This window comes from Meles meles, chromosome 2 (assembly GCF_922984935.1).
Source record: "Meles meles chromosome 2, mMelMel3.1 paternal haplotype, whole genome shotgun sequence".
Taxonomy (NCBI): domain Eukaryota; kingdom Metazoa; phylum Chordata; class Mammalia; order Carnivora; family Mustelidae; genus Meles; species Meles meles.
The window spans coordinates 101,966,219-101,984,525 of NC_060067.1; positions in this window are offsets into that span (position 1 = coordinate 101,966,219).

The following is an 18,307-nucleotide window of genomic DNA, read 5'->3' on the forward strand; positions in this document are numbered from 1 at the left end:
GAACTCTGCCAACATGGCAACTCCAACTGTTGCCTTCTAGATACAAGGAGTCCAAGGTGCTTAGGTACCAGTTGTAGCTTATAGAGTAGCAGGACTCTTGCTTTATCCCTTAGCAAAATACACCCCTCTGGGAGCCACAGCCTCCAACCCTACAGTTCCCAAAGTTGTAGTGATAGGAAGAACAAAATTCTCCACTGAGTCATTGATGGTTTGACCTCTTGTATCAGGGACACTCCTGGGGACACAGTGCTTTATGGAAGTCCCTGAGTGGGTGCAGATACTACCATCTGAAGGCCTACCATCCTTGCAGAGTATTACCTCTGAGCCAGTTCCAATACCCTAGCAGAGTGGTAGCTTCTGGGTAATGTGAGTATAATACAACCTGCCGATTTATTGGTCATGGGCTTACCATATACATCTTCACTGTGAAGTGAGTTCCCCATTTGATGTTTTGTGGGAGTCCAGGCTTGTGGATCAGGCATTCCATAATCCCCTAGATTGTGGTTCTAGCTCAGGCTCTGCAAGTAAACCTACACCCTAAATAGATGTTATTCTTGTGCAAATAAACCACTGGCTCTTCTAGGACAGAAGGGACCCAATGTAGTCAACATGTCACCAAGTGGCCAGTTGATTTCAAAAGGTTAGTGTCATGTCAGGGACTCACTGTTGGTCTCTGTTGCAGGCAGATTAGGCATTCATAATGAGCAAGAGCTAAGTCTGCCCTGGCAGTTGGGGGTCTCTGCTGGGGACTATCACACTGCCTACAACGCACTGACATTTTCGAAGAATCCAAGCCAGTTGGACATCTTGAAGAATGTCTTTCCATTTGAATTTGCATAGTTTTGCTCATTATTAAATTCAGGTTAAGCATTTTGGCAGAAAAATTATATAGGTCATATACCCAGATTCATTTTCAAATGTAAAACCCACCTGAAATAAACTCAGCTTCATCATGATGCATTGCTTTATATACACAGATTATATGTAGGATTATACATATACACACACACACACATATTTATACATGTGTCATATATTTTGTATATTATTTTATATTTATATATATTTTATATAGGCATATATAGAATTTGAGAGTAATATATATCATATATATATGCATATATATATATATATATGCAAAAATCCTAAGCTAAGTTCTGGGGAAGCAAACCTGTACTTATTAAAATCCAACAGTGAGGGACACCTGGATGACTCAGTCAGTTAAGCATCTGCCTTCAGTTCATGTCATGATTCCAGGATCTTGGAATCGAGTCCCACATGGGGCTCCTTGCTCAACAGGGGTCCTGCTTCTCCCTCTCCCTCTGCCTTGCCCCGCTTGTGTTCTGTCTCTGTCTCTCTCTCTCTCTGACAAATAAATAAATAAACTCTTTTTTAAAAATCCAGCAATGCAGTAATGACTAGAATTTTTATCCCTTCATGTTCATTGCAAAGACTTTAGGACATTTTTATTTCATTTCTCTCTCTGAATGTTACTGTCTAATATTTTAGGTCTGTAATTTAAGACATATATATGTATTGACATTATATATATATATATATATATATATTGTTGTTGTTCTTCATTTCTTCCTTCTCTCTGCAATTATTTTCCTTTTTTCTTATAGAGCACCCTTCTAGTGTTTCCTTTGGAATGGGTCCTTGGTTCAGCTCTTTTGTTAGATCAATGGGTAAACTGAAGGCCATAGATGTTAAGTGACTGAATGAAGTAAAATCTTTTCAGGCCAAGCTGAGACTGGCATCAAGATCTCTCTGACTTCTGGGCCAGTGCTTTTTCCTCTACAACATTTGTAAATTTGGGGGACAGGGGCATCTAGGTGGGCTTAGTTGGTTAAGCATCTGTCTTTGGCTCAGGTCATGATCTCAGGGTCCTGGGATCCAGTCCAACATCTGGCTCCCTGCTCAGCAGGGAGTCTGCTTCTCCCTCTCCCTCTGCCCCTCCCCTACTCATGCTCCCTCCCTCTCTCTCTCTCTCTTTCTTTCAAATAAATAAAATGTTTAAAAAAATAAAATAGGGGCGCCTGGGTGCTTCAGTGGGTTAAGCCTCTACCTTCGGCTCGGGTCATGATCCCAGGTCCTGGGATTGAGCCCAGCATCGGGCTCTCTGCTCAGCAGGGAGTCCGCTTCCCCCTCTATCTCTGCCTGCTTCTCTGCCTACTTGTGATCTCTCTCTCTGTCAAATAAATAAATAAAATCTTAAAAAATAATAATAATAAAAATAATCAAATGTTGGGATCAGAGACATAAAACTGACAATTTTGATATGGACGGTTGACTCTCCTAATGAAATGCAAAACCGGTTATTTTGATAAATTGGCTTTGAAGTACTAAAAGCAAAAGAAAAACCCAGTTTATCAATCAGTGACAGTCACAGAAATATTAATTAGGGGAACTCATTCAAGTGGTAGTAACAAATACACAATAATTTTACTAGGTAATATAGATCTGAACATAACTTTGGCCACCAAATGCTGGCTTTTGCATCCTTGCTATTTTTATACCAATAACAATATCATCTGTGAGTGGAAATAAACAGCTACCCCCAAGGAAAGTAGAAATCCAGGATGCATTTTCCACCGGCAAGAGAAAAAAATTGCAGTCATAACAGAGGATTTGGAGGAGAAACGGGACTCTGGGAGCAGATAATACAGATTCAGAAAGCAAGAATGATTTGCAGCAAGCCAGGGTCCCCTAACATCTGTTCCTTCAGAACACACTGAGGACTCACTGAGTATAACCATATCCCCCCTTGCCTCACACATGGTTTCTGGTCTTCTTGGTGTAAGAATTATAAAAGAAGAATAAGAGAAGATGGAGAGAGAATATTCCTTTCAAATATTCAATAATTTGCTTTTCTTCTTCACTGATAATATTGCCATGTAATATTCTTGCGGTTACTAACCTATGGTATCTATCTAGAACATAAGTCTGTTTCTTTTCCTTTTTTCTTCTAGAACTGCTTCTTTATTTAATCCCTCCTTTCTAAAGAGTTTCAGTTATACAGATTGGTTTTATAGAAACACCAGTTTCCTTGTGATGGTCTGACTCGGTCACTCCTGTCATTGCCCAACGGGGTCATTAAAAAAATGGCCAAGGCAGCAGGGATGGGGGTTATGCATGGACTCTGCAATAGGGACTTCTGTTTATCAGGGTCAGTCTGGATACAGCTGCTCCTGATTGCCCAATCTGCCAACAGCAGAAGTCAACGCTGAACCTCCAGGATGGCACCATTCCCCCAGAGAATCTGCCAAATACCTACTGGCAGGTTGATTAAATTATCCTGCTTCAACCATGGAAAGGGTAGTGCTTTATTTATCCTGGAGGAGATAGTTAACTCTGGATGTAGATTTTCTTTCCCTGCTTGCAATGCTCCTACCGAAAGTCTGCCCATAGGCTTCCATAATAAGTCCACTCTCATGGTACTACATACTACATGACTTCTGACACAAGAACTCATTTTGCAGAAAATGAAATGTGGGAAAGGGTCTGTGATCATAGAGTTCACTGGTCTTCCCATGTTTTCCATCATCCTGAAACAATTAGTTACAAGAATAGGGGAATGGCCTTTTTATGACCCAATTATGGTGCCAACATCTTGAGAGGCTGGAGAGTGGAGTAAATGGTCTGTATTAGTCACTGATATTGGGTGTTCTTTCTCCTACAGCCAGGATTCACGGGACTAGGAAATGAAAAGGTGGAAATGAAAGGGAATCCTCCTACTATTAACTGCAGGGATTCACTAGAACAATTTTTCTTCCTATCCCCACAACTTTAGGCTTTCCTGGTCTGGAAGTCTTGGTTCCAAAGGAAATATTCCTTCCACTAGAGGATACAACAATGATTCCTCCTAAAAACTGAGACTGCTACCTGGCTGCTCTGGGTTTGTCATGCCATTGAATCAACAGGCAAAGAGGATGGTTGCTTTAATTCAATGGGGTGATTGATAGGGATCGTTAAGGGGAACTAGTATTGCTAGGATGTAATAGGGGTAAGGAAGAGTATTTCTAGAATACAAGAGAAAAATAAACACTACCCAAAGAGTTTTTTAGGAGGGGAGGTGCAGATGGAGAGGGAAAAAGAGAATATTAAGCAGATTCTGATGTGGGGCGCGATCTCACAACCCTGAGATCATGACTTTAGCTGAAATCAAGAGTCAGGCACTCAACCAACTGAGCCACCCAGGCACCCCTCACACAAAGATTTTTTAAAGTGTGTGTTGGAGTGGATTTTGTATCCTTTTCTGGGGGAAAGGGTGTGTGTTTGGGCTTGCAATGTGGTATAGGTATGTCATGGTGGGTGGAAACATGAAGTTGCTATTGTCTTTATTCGGAGATTAAATACAATTTAAGAAGATGTGCATAGGTTCCAAGCCAAGGAAGGAAGGACTGTGGTGGCTTTGTAATGTGTCAGTTTGCCTGGAATGAATTGTATTTCCAAGAATTCCTTTTCTTGTGTGTCTTTGGTGAGAATAGGCCATAAGATAGATTTGGGTTTGAGACTTCGAAGGAGGTGGCAAAGCAGAAATCCCTTTGTAGCTAACACCCATTGTTGTCGATGTGCGGACTTACCTCCTTGATGTGAGGCGGGGACTGGGCTGCAACTGCCCCCTTTCCCCTGGGTCCCCCTTAGTTCCTCCAACTCCTGGACTTAAGGTATGTGTTGAGTTCCATGATTAAGGACCCAGCTAATTCATGACACGCACACTGCTGGGGTCAGAGGCAACAAAAACGACATGAATTTCAGCTTGTCCTCATGGGTTTATGCTTTGGATTCTAGATTTTGCTCTTCCCATATTACATCCGCCTTCCCTTTCCAAATAAATGCTTGTCCTGCCTTACAGAGATTGTTCCACGATTGCATAAGGTCAAATCCCTGTAACAAATCCTTATAAATATAAATGCAATATAAGCATAAACATATGTGTATGTATATGAAAAGCAGACTCACTAGGATATATATCTATATACTATATAGATATATATCCTAGTGGTTCCACTTTTATAATTGGACCAGGACTGATAACATGATATAAAATATGTTCTCTTATCATAATGGAATTAATCTAAAAATCCTTAAAGAAATGATTACAGGAAAATTTCCTAACACTAGGAAATTAAACAACACAACTTTATTTACTTATTTTTAGAGAGAGTGATAAAGACAGCAGAAGTGGGGGCAGGGAGGGGCAGAGGGAGAGGGAGAGAAAATTCTTAAGCAGGCTCCATGGTCAATGCGGAGCTGAACATGGGGCTCATTCTCATGACCACGATCAGATCATGATCTGAGCCAAAATCAGAAGTTGGACATTTAACTAACTGAGCCACCCAGGTGCCCCCAAACAACACACCTTTAAATCATGGATCAAAGAAGTGAAGAAGTCTCAAATGACATTAGAAACGGTAAATGTTGAACCAAATTCAATGTTGAATCAAATATACCAAGTTTTTAATGCTACTCTATAGCATCTAGACTGCATTAATACATTCTCTATTAATTGAAGGGTATTTTAGATGGGATTCCCCAGAAGCAGAGCCTGAGACAGGGATTCTTATACAAGTGATTTACTGGGGGTGCCCTCAGGAGGAAGGGATTAAGGAAATGAGGGGAGAGGAGAAGTTAGGGAAAGAGGCAGCAGAGCTATCCTTAGCAGGAGCCTATCAGTACCCTTGGAACATGAGTGACACCATACAGCTAACCCGCTTTCAGACAAGGGGCTGAGACCTTTTCACTATCAGGAAGTCATTAGCTGCAAACTGAGGAAGGTGCTGTTTGTAGACATCTCTGGGAGAGCCAGCTGCCTTGGGCAGAGGTCAGTCCTCCAGAGAAAAGGAAGCCTGAGTCATCAGCAGTCATCACTTCAGAGTAGTTGAGGGCTGGGTGTGCTAGCCTGATGAAAGGGTCTGTCTGGGCAGGGCATCCTTGGCCTCCATTAAAAAGGGTTTCAGAAGAGATTTATTTAACGTGAGACCTCCAACACATTTTATCTTGAGACACAGGGAAATGATCCTTCACTATGATGTCTGAGCATATAAACAGCATTTTAAAATATGGCTTCCTTCTCCTGTCACAAAAAAAACACGTCTTTTTTTTTTCTTTTTAAAAGATTTTATTTATTTATTTGACAGAGAGACACAGCAAGAGAGGGAACACAAGCAGGGGGAGCCGGAGAGGGAGAAGCAGGCTTCCTGCAGAACATTGCTCAATCCCAATCCCAGGATCAGGATCAGATCCCAACGCAGACGCTTAACCGACTGAGCCACCCAGGCGCTCCACAAAACACAAGTCTTCAAAAATAAATAAATAAATAAACAAATAAATAATAAATAAATCTAAGGAAAGAGCAGCCGTGGACAGGCCACCGCAAGAAAGCTGTCTGCAGCTGGACACATATCTACGGAGACAGTGAGGTGCGCTCAGCGGCCATACGTTGCCCGCGTGGAGGAGGTGAGTGTGGGAGGCAGCCAGAGCGTCCTGTCCAGCTCCGCCACTTTGTCACGGTGAAGTGATGGACCTTGGTGACCCGTTTCTTTTGCCGAGTCTGGGTCTCCCGTCTGGAAGATCAGAATACTCACACCAGGATTCGCTGCCGTCTCAGGCGGTGTGTGAAAAGGACCGGAGAGTGAATACAGGCCGGGCGCCTGGAAGGCCCAGGTTTTAACCTCCGTCTGCTGCTAGGAGCTAGTTTGCAAACACCCACACAGCCAGCCGGGGTTGCTGGGCGATTGTTGACCCTTCCCCCAGACACCAGGGTTGAAGGAACCAGGAGAGGAAACTGAAACTTGCGTGGGTGGGGGTGCTTTGACCTTGGCGTCCGACGGTGGGGGCAGGGTGCTGGAGGAAGGACCCCCGCCCTTTCAGCTCGGTGGAGAAAAGAGGTAACAGGAGGGGAGATCCTTGGGCTCTGCAGGGACTCACCCTCGCCCGCCCCTTGCCTTGGGTCGCCCTGTGAGTGCCTTCAGACCTCAGTTGGGGGAGGGGTCTCTGGCACGAGGGTCACTGTAGGTCAGGACTCACCGACCTCAGACAGCTGTTTTTCTGCCCCTCTTCCTCTTCCAAACCCTTGGGCTGGGAATTACAATGTAAGCGGTTCTCCCTTTCAGATCTGCTCCTCCTGGCAAACAAAGCCAGGGGGAGTCCTTGGGAGGGGTGGCAGTGGGGGCCTGGATTTCTGAACCCCGCTGCCGCTGTATATCTCAGTCTCTTCCATCCCCAACCCCACCCCAGCCCCATTCCCTGAGCTTGAGGCATCCGAACTTGTCCCAAATAACACTACTCCCCAGTTCTGGATATTCCTCTATCCATCTGTGATTGCACGTTGCCATAGTTTCTGTGGAGTGTGTGCTTAGGGATGGAATTGCTGAATCCCTAGGGTATGTGAATGCTCAGCTGGGGTAAATAATGCCAAACTATTCCCACCAAAGTCATTACCTCAGTTTCCATTCTCCCCCCACAACTTGGAAGAGATCCTGCAGACTCACGTCCTCTCATGTATTTCATATTGTCCCTAGTGCTGTCCATAAGAGCAAAAACCTGGAAACACAAACGCCCTCTCGGCGGTTGAGTGGATTAATAAGCTATGAAATAGGTACACAATGGAATATAATACAGCATTCAAAAATGATCAGTTGCAATGTCACACAGTATGAATAAACCTCATCAATATAATCATAGGTGAAAATATGCCTGAAAGATTCCATACAACATGAGACCCCTTCCTATGAACACTATACACACACACAATGTGTTTAATAATACGTTTAGATACAAAACAGAAGTAAAGAGAAATCAAAGCTGGTAGTGACGAGCACAGGAGAAGGGGGAGGCTTGACAAAGGATAGTTTGACAGAAGGTGTCATATCATTACCGTAAGTTATTGTCAAAGTCCTAGCTTTCAATTTAGGTGTTATATTCTCTGGTATTTATTGCATTATTTAAAATATCTAATTAAATGACTGAGTAAAGACCATGTGTGAACTAATGATGAGGCTATTTACAAACCAAAGATTATGTTCTTTCAGTTCTACACACATATACATATAAGTGTTTTATTGGAAGAAAGGAAGGTAGGAAGAAAGGACAGATGGATAGGAGGAAGAAACCACTAACCTTAGGGAACTAATCAGAAATCATTCCAGGCAGCGCCTTAGCCAAATGCCCTACACACATCGGTCGGCTGGGTGTTTGTGCCCCATCTCTCTCTTTGGCTCCCTTCCTGCGTGGCCCCAAAGATGGGCATCCACCTCCATAAGGAATCTTTTGAATACACGAGCTACTCCGTTTTGCAAGTCATTCCTAGGACCACTCAATTGCCAAACAAAAAGGGAGAGTTTGCTCTTGTTTTGTATCTAGTAGAAAGAGAAAAAAATTTATCCTTTCCTAATAGCAGTTAAAAATGGGTGTTCTCACGTTCTGGTAGTATAATAATCACTGGGACTCTCTCTCTTTTTTTTTTTTTTTAAAGATTTTATTTATTTATTTGACAGAGAGAGAGATCACAAGTAGGCAGAGAGGCATCAGAGAGAGAGGAGGAAGCAGGCTCCCCGCGGAGCAGAGAGCCCGATGCGGGGCTCGATCCCAGGACCCTGAGATCATGACCTAAGCCAAAGGCAGCAGCTTAATCCACTGAGTCACCCAGGCGCCCCTCTTTTTTTTTTTTTTTTTAAGGGAAGGAATGGGGAGGGGCAGAAGGAGAGGGAAGGAGAGAGGATCTTAAGCAGGCTTCATGCCCAGCAGAGAGCCCGTTCTCCGAATGCATAACTTACTGAGCCACCCGGCACCCCCTGGGGACTTTTTAACATACAGATTCCTTAGAAATTCACTTTCAGGTATCCATCTTTAGCCACCATTCCAGATAATTCTGATGCAGGTAATCTGAGGACCATATTTTGAGAAACACCTGGTTAAAGAATTGAAACAAGTGCAATTTGTAGCTAAGGAAGTTGCCATTAAGGGGTCAGTAATGGAGCAATTAAGGCCAATTGTCTTGTGAACATACAAAGCCTTGTAAGTTATGAGTCAATTATGACTTCCTCAGTACACATTATTTCTGAGAATTTGCATTGGTCCTTGGGAGGGGTGTGTGTGTGTGTTTATTTTCCAACAGGTACCTCAAGAACACTGAAAAGTATACCAGTGTATCTGCAAAACTTGTCCTGGCACGAGTCCTTCAAAAGGATTACATTTAAAGGGATCAACAGCCCCCCACGTGGGTCTTCTGGAAAGGCATGCCAAGCCCACTGCACACCATCTGAGCCAATAAACTACTCATGGCTCTATATCATTTCCCCCCCTTTTTACCAAACACAATGGTGCAGAATGATCTTTAAAGTGGATGGGAAAACTGGCATTTGGATATCCAATATTATTAAATTGCTCCTAAATTTATCTTTTTTTAAATGAAATAAGCCTAGTTATTCCAAGCCTTTTAAAGGACACCTGTTTAAGCATTGACTTTTTTAAATTCAAGATTGTGTGTGAAATATAATTTATGCACAGTAAAATTCACCCATTTTAGGTATATTGATTAACAGTACACTTCACATTTGACAAACATATATGAAGAGTATAGAAGCAGCCAAAACCCCTTCCTTTTGACCTGTGGTCAGTATGTGTTTGATTCCAGGAGCCATGGTTGTCAGGATAACTATACGTTCTACAAAAAGTCTCAAAGAGAGAGGTAAGACTACTTGAATTCTCTACAATATTTCAGTGGTGCTTCTGGAATTTATATTCTGTGTTATCCAGCTCAGGCTGCCACAAAAAAAATACCATAGACTAGATGGCTTAAACAACAAAAATTTATTTTCTTGAGGCACCCGGGTGGCTCAAATGGTTGGGCGAAAGCCTTCAGCTCAGGTCATGATCCCAAGGTTCTGAGATCAAGTCCCGCGTCGGGCTCCCTGCTCAATGGGAAGTCTGCTTCTCTCTCTTTCCGCCCCTCATGCTGACTCTCTCTCTCCCCTCCTCCTCAAATAAATAGATGAAATCTTTAAAAAAAAAGTTAGAAAATTTTTTTCTCAGAGATTTGGAAGCTGGAAGTCCAAGATCAGGGTAGAAGCATGATTGGTTTCTAGTGAGACCTTCTTCCTGTCTTACAGATAGCTGCTTTTTCACTCTGTCTTCACATGACAGTGAGAGAGAGACAGCAAGCTCTCTGCTGAAGGTCCCACTGTCTTGATCTCCTCCAAATGTAATTGTCTCCCAAAGACCCCATCGCCAAATACCATTACACTGAGGGTTAGGGCTTTCACACAGGAATTTGTCGGGGGTGGGGAGAGTTCAGTTCAGTCGATGGCATACCCACAGAGTGTATTTCTGGCTCAGATCTTCAGACCTAGACTGAGTTTGGGAGGGGAGGGCTAAAGAAACTTCTACTTCAACAGAAGCGCTCAGAGACACTCTTTGTCTGTGATCAAGTCTTAATGGGGAAAGGTGAGGATCAACTCTTTCTGTGAGCAACACAAGAACTGGGTGTTTCCTGGCCCCCTTCCAGGTCAAAACATGTCACATTGAGACTTCATGTAACTCCTCAGTGTCATGGTTCTGTCCCTCAGAAAGTTAGGACCTTCCCTGCCCTTGAAGTCCACAGTCAGATGCCAATAACCTGAGGTTAATTTTAGCATCTTTCTCATAACCACTGAGGTCTTGATGCATCTGCTTAAAAGGAACAGTGTGATGGATTTTTCCTGATATTAGAAGTTATAAAAGTAAAACTCGGGAAAATCAAGATGACTCTTATGTATCCTATAAAGGATAAAGACTTGATAGCCGGTACTTTACAGGTAGTTGGGCTTTCCGTGAAAATGCGAGAAGTTGTCACTGTTACCAAGAACTGCTTTGGTTCCTCAGACAAAATCGTTGACTTACATATTCAATAGGAACCATTTCTAGTGAGTCAGACAAAATTCCAACTGAACCCTCGAACCGAGTCACTTTATCTCTACCAAATAATAATAATGATGATGATAATAAATTATTAAATAAGAAATCTGTAGCTCTGAAGAGAAAACCTAGGAGTTTCTCTAAATGCTTTTAATGTGATGGGATCCAAAGAGAAAGATAATTTGAACAAATAAGCTTTGCTCCAAAAATGCATGAAATCCTTTCATTGTGATTGTTTCCATGTGTCTTTCTGAAAGCTTCACAGGTCAAGTCCAAGAATGATAGAAAACAGTCTTTTTTTTTTTTAATGGCATGTTTGCATTAGATAGTCCTACATTAGTTTTATATCTGATCTGGCTTGATTCTGGGTGTTATAACTTGGGAGTGCGGACTGACAGGGCCCCGAGAGGGGGAGTTGCTGCCCGTCAGGGGGAAGAGAGGCAGAGCTGTGTCTGGCTCACCAGATGCTTCAGATAGGCAGTGAAACTTCAAAATGAAAGAGCAGCAACATTTTCTTATCTCCATCCCGTAATTAAGTCATAAAAGTCTTGACTTTCCCTGATGGGTAACCATGTGGTTTTAAACAGTGCCTTAGTTTGGGTTTTCCTAAAAAGCAGACACCGAGACAAGGACCTGGGGATGGATAGTTTGCTTTGGAGATCTTCCCAGGAAGCCAAAGTGGGGAAATGGGGAACATGAGTCTGGGAAGTGAGGAAAAAACAATAATAAAGGAATCACCACACTCACATGAGTTTTGTTTTTGTTTTGTTTTTTTTTTCAAAGTACTTTCAAATCACTAGTTAAAGGCCAAATATTAGCTCTAACAAACTTCCATGATTTGTAATTTTTGTCCATCTTTTCTTCTAAAAATACTCCCATGCTGGGCCTGCTGTCCCTGTATTTGTGCCCATATGTATGATAGCTGCGTTCTAACTAAGAGTATCCATTGGTCTGGTCTCCCACTCCAGCCTCTCCTGGAGCACTTTCTCTGGCTTTAAAGCCTGTGACTGAGATGTAGGTCTGTTTGGTAAATGCCAACCCCGACGAACCATTTTAACATCCATCTGCAGCACGCTAGAGGGGGAAAGGAGAGGCGGCCTGGCTCCCCCGAGACCTGGAGGCAGGCTGGGGTGATCCAGGCATGAGCATCAATGCCTTTGGCAAAAATTTCTTGGATTCTTCCCATCTTCCTGCTTAAGCTCAGACCCTGCCAGGAGAAGATGGAAAGGGCACAGTGACAACACAGGGTGCTATGAGCTGCATTTCATCTAGACGCACAGAGAGTGTGCTGGGCTCCCTGGTAAGGGATGTGGAAAGAAAGACATCTCCCAGGTGGAGGAGGGTAGGCACCCCCTTCCAGAGACGGTGAGTGCAAAAGCCCAGGGTCTAGAGTGAGAACCAATGAAAGAGCAAGGGAAAAAGGAAGACCAGAGGATGAGAACAGAAGGCTGGTGGAAGGTGAGGAAGGAACTGTAAAGGAATTTGGACGTGACCTCTTAAACCGTGAGGGGACTTTGAAGAGCTTTAAGCAAACAGATTTGCCTTCTACAAAGATCTCTGAGGCAGCCCCAGGGCAGAACATCAAGAGGTGAGTCCGGAAATAGGGAAGAGAGGCTATTTCTCTCTTATTTCCTTTGCTGCTGTAACAAACAGCCACAAACATAGGGGCTTTTAAAACACAAATATATTCCCTTAGGGTTCTGGAGGTCAGAAGCCCACAGTAAATCCTGTGGGGTTAAAAGGTGACTTATTGCCAGGGGTGGTTGCTTCTGCAGGCTCGAGCGAGGAATTGGTTTTCTTGTCTCTTTGGTTCTTAGAGACCCCCTGCACTGCCTGACTCCTGGTCCACTTCCTCCGCCTTCGACATGCATCACCCCAACTTCTGGATCTCATCTCGTCTCCTCCTCTGACCTGCTGGCTGCCGGCGGCTGCGGAGCCTTATAATTACATCAGATTCAGGTGCATCATCTAGGATAATCTTCCCCATCGCAAAATCCCTAATTTAGTCACATCTGCAAAGTCTCCTTGGATAGAAGGTCCTATTCACAGTTTCAGGCATTGGGACAGAACGACCCTGGGGCACCATCACTCAGTCTGCCGCAGTGATAGTGTTTCCAAATGAGAGGCAAATCCAGTGAACCCCAAAGTAGGATACATGGGACTATCATAAAGTAAGGGGGCTCCAGGGAGGAAGAATATCATGTTGTATTTTCTTTTTATCAACACAGAATGTGTGTGTGTCTGTGTGTGTGTGTACACGTGCATGCGCACATGTGCGTGCACACGTGTGTGTGTTCATGATATAAGTGCTGTGATTCTGGGGTGACAGTGCCTACGAAGCACGCAAAATGTAAGAATGTTCTCTCTCATGAGATTTTGATAACAGCGTTCAAATTTGGTCATGTGAGGAAAGCACAGAAATGTGTAGGTACTCGGGGAATATGTCTAATTGCCACTATTTCCCTTTGAGGTCCTTGAAAGCACTAGTCACTCTGATTCACATTTTTCTCTCCCACAGAGTGGAGCATACACTCTACACTAGATATCTGTTGTTTGCTGACCCAGGGTGCCTTCCTCCTTCCTTCATTTTAGCAACGCTTGATTTTCACATGGATATCTAATACACACGCACGTTTGAGTAGTCAATTTTCTGTTCCTTGGCCCATGGTCCACGGCCTATTGGCCTAAGCTGTTCCCAGTAGAGTGCATGCTGGAACAGAAGAGCTCTCGTGGTGTAAAGTTATGAGTCTGGAACTCCTATAGACATTTAATCAACAAGAGGATAAAAGGAATACCTCTATGGAGAGAAGCACATTGCCGAACCACTGAAAAAAAAAGCAACCCTAAAACCTGCTCTTCCTCTGGATATTCCAGTTAAATGAGTCAATAAATCCTTTTTGTCATTCAGCTAGTTTGAATTGGGTTTTCTACTTTGCAAGCTAACATTACCTAACAGGTACATATGTATTCCTTGCTGAATGAGTGTGAATATATAAATGAATAAGTAGCAAGAAAAACCACCTCATTAGAACGTTCTCTTTAATGCTATTCAGAACATTTTTCGTGTTGATATCATAAAAATATCTGCTTTTTTCCCCCTGGGTTTGTCCTAAGAAAATATGGTTACAGAATTTTAGAACTATATATCTCTAATTGAGATCTATAGGCATGGTTTTCTAGACGGAGGCTTTCGGGGCAGCAATCCCAATTAGATTGCTGAGAATTTGGGTCCTGGTCTTAGAGGGGCCTTTGCAAGGTGAGTACCTTGTTTTCCCTAAGCTTAACTGAGTTTCGAGGCTGTCTTTGCAGGGAGCTGGTGGAGACGATGAGGGTGTCAAGGTCACTCCTTGATGCCTTTGCAGGCTCCAAGATTGCTCCTTACTCCTTTCTGAACATCATTTAGCATAATGTAACATTACATAAGGAAATAGTAAAATCAACTGTGGAACTGAAAAGGAATCCCTTCCCTTGCTTACTTATGATTATGCTGAAAAGGCAGCTAAGGGAAACTATCTGAAAGAAGGGAGAATAAACAGGGTAGAGTCCCACTCTCTCACCCCACGTCCTTCTCCCATCAGTAAATCAATTTCATCCCCTCCGTTTCTATGAACATCCAAATGGGGCAGAGAACTCAGCAATTTTGTCTCCTTTAAAACAACAAAATTGGCTTAAGCCACCTGCAAGATGATCTGAGAAAGCCCTCCAGCATTTAAGCTTTTTCTCCAGACTCTTTCCTGTCCCTCTACTCTGCCTGATTTGTCAGTTTGGCTCACTCTACAGACTCTCAGAAGAAAGGGCAAAACAGCCCACCCCACCCTGGCTGATCTTCGACTCTTTGTCTTTCTGTCTACATCGTAATATCAGCTTATCAACGTAATTGTTGGAATTTCTATTGGGATTGCTGAATCTATACATCACTTTGGGGAGAACTGTCATATATATAATATAATTCCAATTATACAAAATTGAAAACTAAGAAAAACTAATCTATAGCATTTAGATACTGATAAGTTTAAAATACAGCAAGGAATTAATTACCGTAAAAGTCAGTGGAGTGGTTACCTCTACGAGGGAAATAAGGAGAGATGGTTCCTAAGGGATATATGAGGAGACTTTGTTTTGTTTTTTGATTGTAGTTATATAGGTCTCTGCCTTATAATTACTTATTAAGATATATATTTCTGATTTACCTAATTTTTGTATGCATATTTCATAATCAAATATTTTAACATTTCTAATTCTGCCTCTTTCTAGTTGTTGCATTTGTCTCAGTTACATTAGTCTCTTTCTCTCTCTCTCCCTCTCTCCCTCCCCTGGCCCGTTTTTCCCATTTGCAAAATAGAGTTCATACCTGCATCACAGATTTGTCTCTTCTTACAACATAGCAAACAGTACACAGTACAGTGCTTAGCACATGCTAGAGAATCAAAAAACACTGATTTCCTTCCCCCTCCACAGCAAGCTCAAATAGAATCAGCCAGAGAGGAGAGGACACTCTCTACGAGGGTTATGTATTCAGGAGTCCCTGGCACACAGCCTTGGACTTACACCCTGTTCTGTCCTGGACAGTGACGTTATCTCCTGCTCTTTCTGGAAATCATGACATCTGTCCGTTTCATCACCTTAGGTAGGGCAAAGTGAAACTCGCTCAATAATGTTTATCTCTAAACCAGTTCTCTGCCAGAGTCACCCACTGACAATGGGCTTTCTCCCCACCCCTTTGACTCTGTCCTTGGCGCTAGAGAAAGTAGACCTGTAGCCTCCGACCCCCGCCCCCAACCCCTAAGCCCTGCCAAATTGTATCAAATAGTGGGAGAGTTTTTAAAAACAGTTCATTCTGAACAGAACTGATATCACTTTAAAATCATGCTGTCGGGCAGGGGTTGGGAGGTTGGGGAACCAGGTGGTAGGTATTAGGGAGGGCACGTATTGCATGGAACACTGGGTGTGGTGCAAAAACAATGAATACTGTAACGCTGAAAAGAAATAAGAAAAAAAAATCATGCTGTCAAGTACCTGTATGTTCTTCAATTCTTTTAGGAGTTAGGCCCCAGAGTTAGTCTCTTAATAATGAAAATTAAAATAAGAATATTTAAGATATATGGAGTGATTGCTATATATGCTAAGCCTTTTGCTCAGCACTTTAGGTGTATTATTTTGTTTATTTATTTACTTAATATTTATTTGTTTATTATTACTCATCAAGGGATAGTTAAGTATTATTTTTATCCTCCATTTCGTAGGTCCCCATTTCATAGATCGGTAAGCCAGATCTATGAGATCTTCTCTAGATCTATCAGATCTGGAGAAGCGATGACTTAACCAATGTCTCATAACTAGCAAATTGGGGAGATCTTTACCATATATCTAAATTGGTGTACGGACAAGTTTCAGACTGAAATAGTGGAGATACATACACATTCATGCCTACAAACCAGCTCACGTCATATCTACCATTTCTGCCACGAATGACGGTCACAACAGTGGCATGTTCTCCAGCCTGTGTGATCTTTATGACTAATGACCACATATAGGAGCACTAACGGACCCGCCATGGCAGGCGCCCTGCTCAGCCTGGCTCAGTAAGTATTAACTTCTCCTGGTAAAAATGAGATGAGAGAAAAAGGGCACCTATCTTACAACCCAAGTCATCACAGGTGCATTTTATAGTCAAATTGTTCCAGAGCTGAAGGAAATGAATTTACCAACTGCGCACAAAAGTAGTTTCTGGTTGCGAGTTAGAGAAAGTAATAGTCTGTGGTCACTAGAAATACTGGCCCAGAAACCAATCAGACCCTCTGCTGCAAAATTTGGAATTGGAACAAAGAGCAGTTTGAGTCTCCTTGTTTAGCCATGAACATTTTTTTTTAATTTATTTATTTATTTATTTATTTGAGAGAGAGAGAGAGCGTGCATGAGAGAGAGTGAGCACAAGTCGGGAAAGGAACAAAGGAAGAATCCCAAGGTGACTCTGTGGAACCCCCTACCAGGGGCTGGATCTCCCCACCCTGAGATCCCAATCTGAACTGAAATCAAGAGTCTGGTGCTTAACTGACTGAGCCACCCAGGCAGCCCTGTTTGACCAGAAATTTAACACACAAACTCGGGAGCTGTGAAGGAGCGTTGTACCCTGTGCCCAGAAGAGCAAAGAAATCTGCTCACCAGAGAAAGAGCAGTCAGACAGTGTGCAAAGAGAAGGAGAAAAATGAGGTTAAGGGGCACCTGGGTGGCTCCATTGGTTGAGAGTCGGATTCCTGATTTCAGCTCAGCCTTGATCTCAGGGTCATGAGATTGAGTTTCCTCTGGGGCTCCAAGCTCAAGGTGGCGTCTGCTTGGGATTCTCTCTCCCTCTCCCTCTGCCCCTGCCCCCATGCCCCACCACTTGCAGGCTCATTGGAGCATGCTCTCTGTCTCAAAAACAAACAAACAAAAAAACAAAAACGAAAACACAAGATTAAGAGAAAGAGCTCTAAGGGCTTGGTAGTTCCTCATTCCAGCCCTTCCCGGAAGTCACCACACACCTGTTCTGGGTTCCTCAACCATCCCATTCTCCTTTTCATTCATATCCATAGCTGCTGGCTGGTTGGCTTTCGTCTCAAAGTGGTTTAAGTGTGGAAGAGGGGTTTAAGAGGAAAAGTCCCCCCATTTCCTATAGTAAAGCTTAGAACTTTCATTTGTTAATCCTTCCAGCAGAGCCTCTGAGCTTCCCTCAGTGTCTGCCCCTGTTACCAGTCCTGTGCTCTACTCATAGCCTCCCCTTCTGGTTCCACGCACTCTTGAGAGGTTGCTCGTAACATTTCTTGTCAGTGCTGTCCTGTGACCCTAATCCCAGATTTACCATATGGTTCCCATCTTACCCCTCACAGTAACAGGATAGGTCCCAGAACCTGCCCCTTAAAAACAACCAAAAAGTACATTCCTCTAGATCACGGCAAATGGCATGACATAGCCATGGGCTATTTTCCCAAAAAGAACTTGAGGCCTCGAGTGTATGATTAGACACGGACGAAGGGAATGGGACAGAATGAGGAAATGTAGACCAGATGCACACTGGAATCACCTGGGGAATTTTCAAAATCATGGAGCATGGTCCCACCTCCAGGGACTCTGATGGAATCGGTAGGGGGCCCTGGCATCAGGATTTTAGACATTGCTTGGCCTCCCAAGGGATTCTAATGAGCAGCCCCGGCAGAGAACCATGGATGTACAGGCGAAACAGTGATTTTAGGAAAAGGTAAAGGTGATGAGAATCATGTTGACTAAATTTTTTTTATCCTCCAGGGCATGTAGTTTTAAGTACCGAGAACTACTAAGCACTCGCTGTGGGCCAGAAACGGTGTTTTGCCTTTATTATCTCCATCCCTCACAGTGATCCTGGAGTTTCTCTAGCTGAGGAAGTGAAAACTCA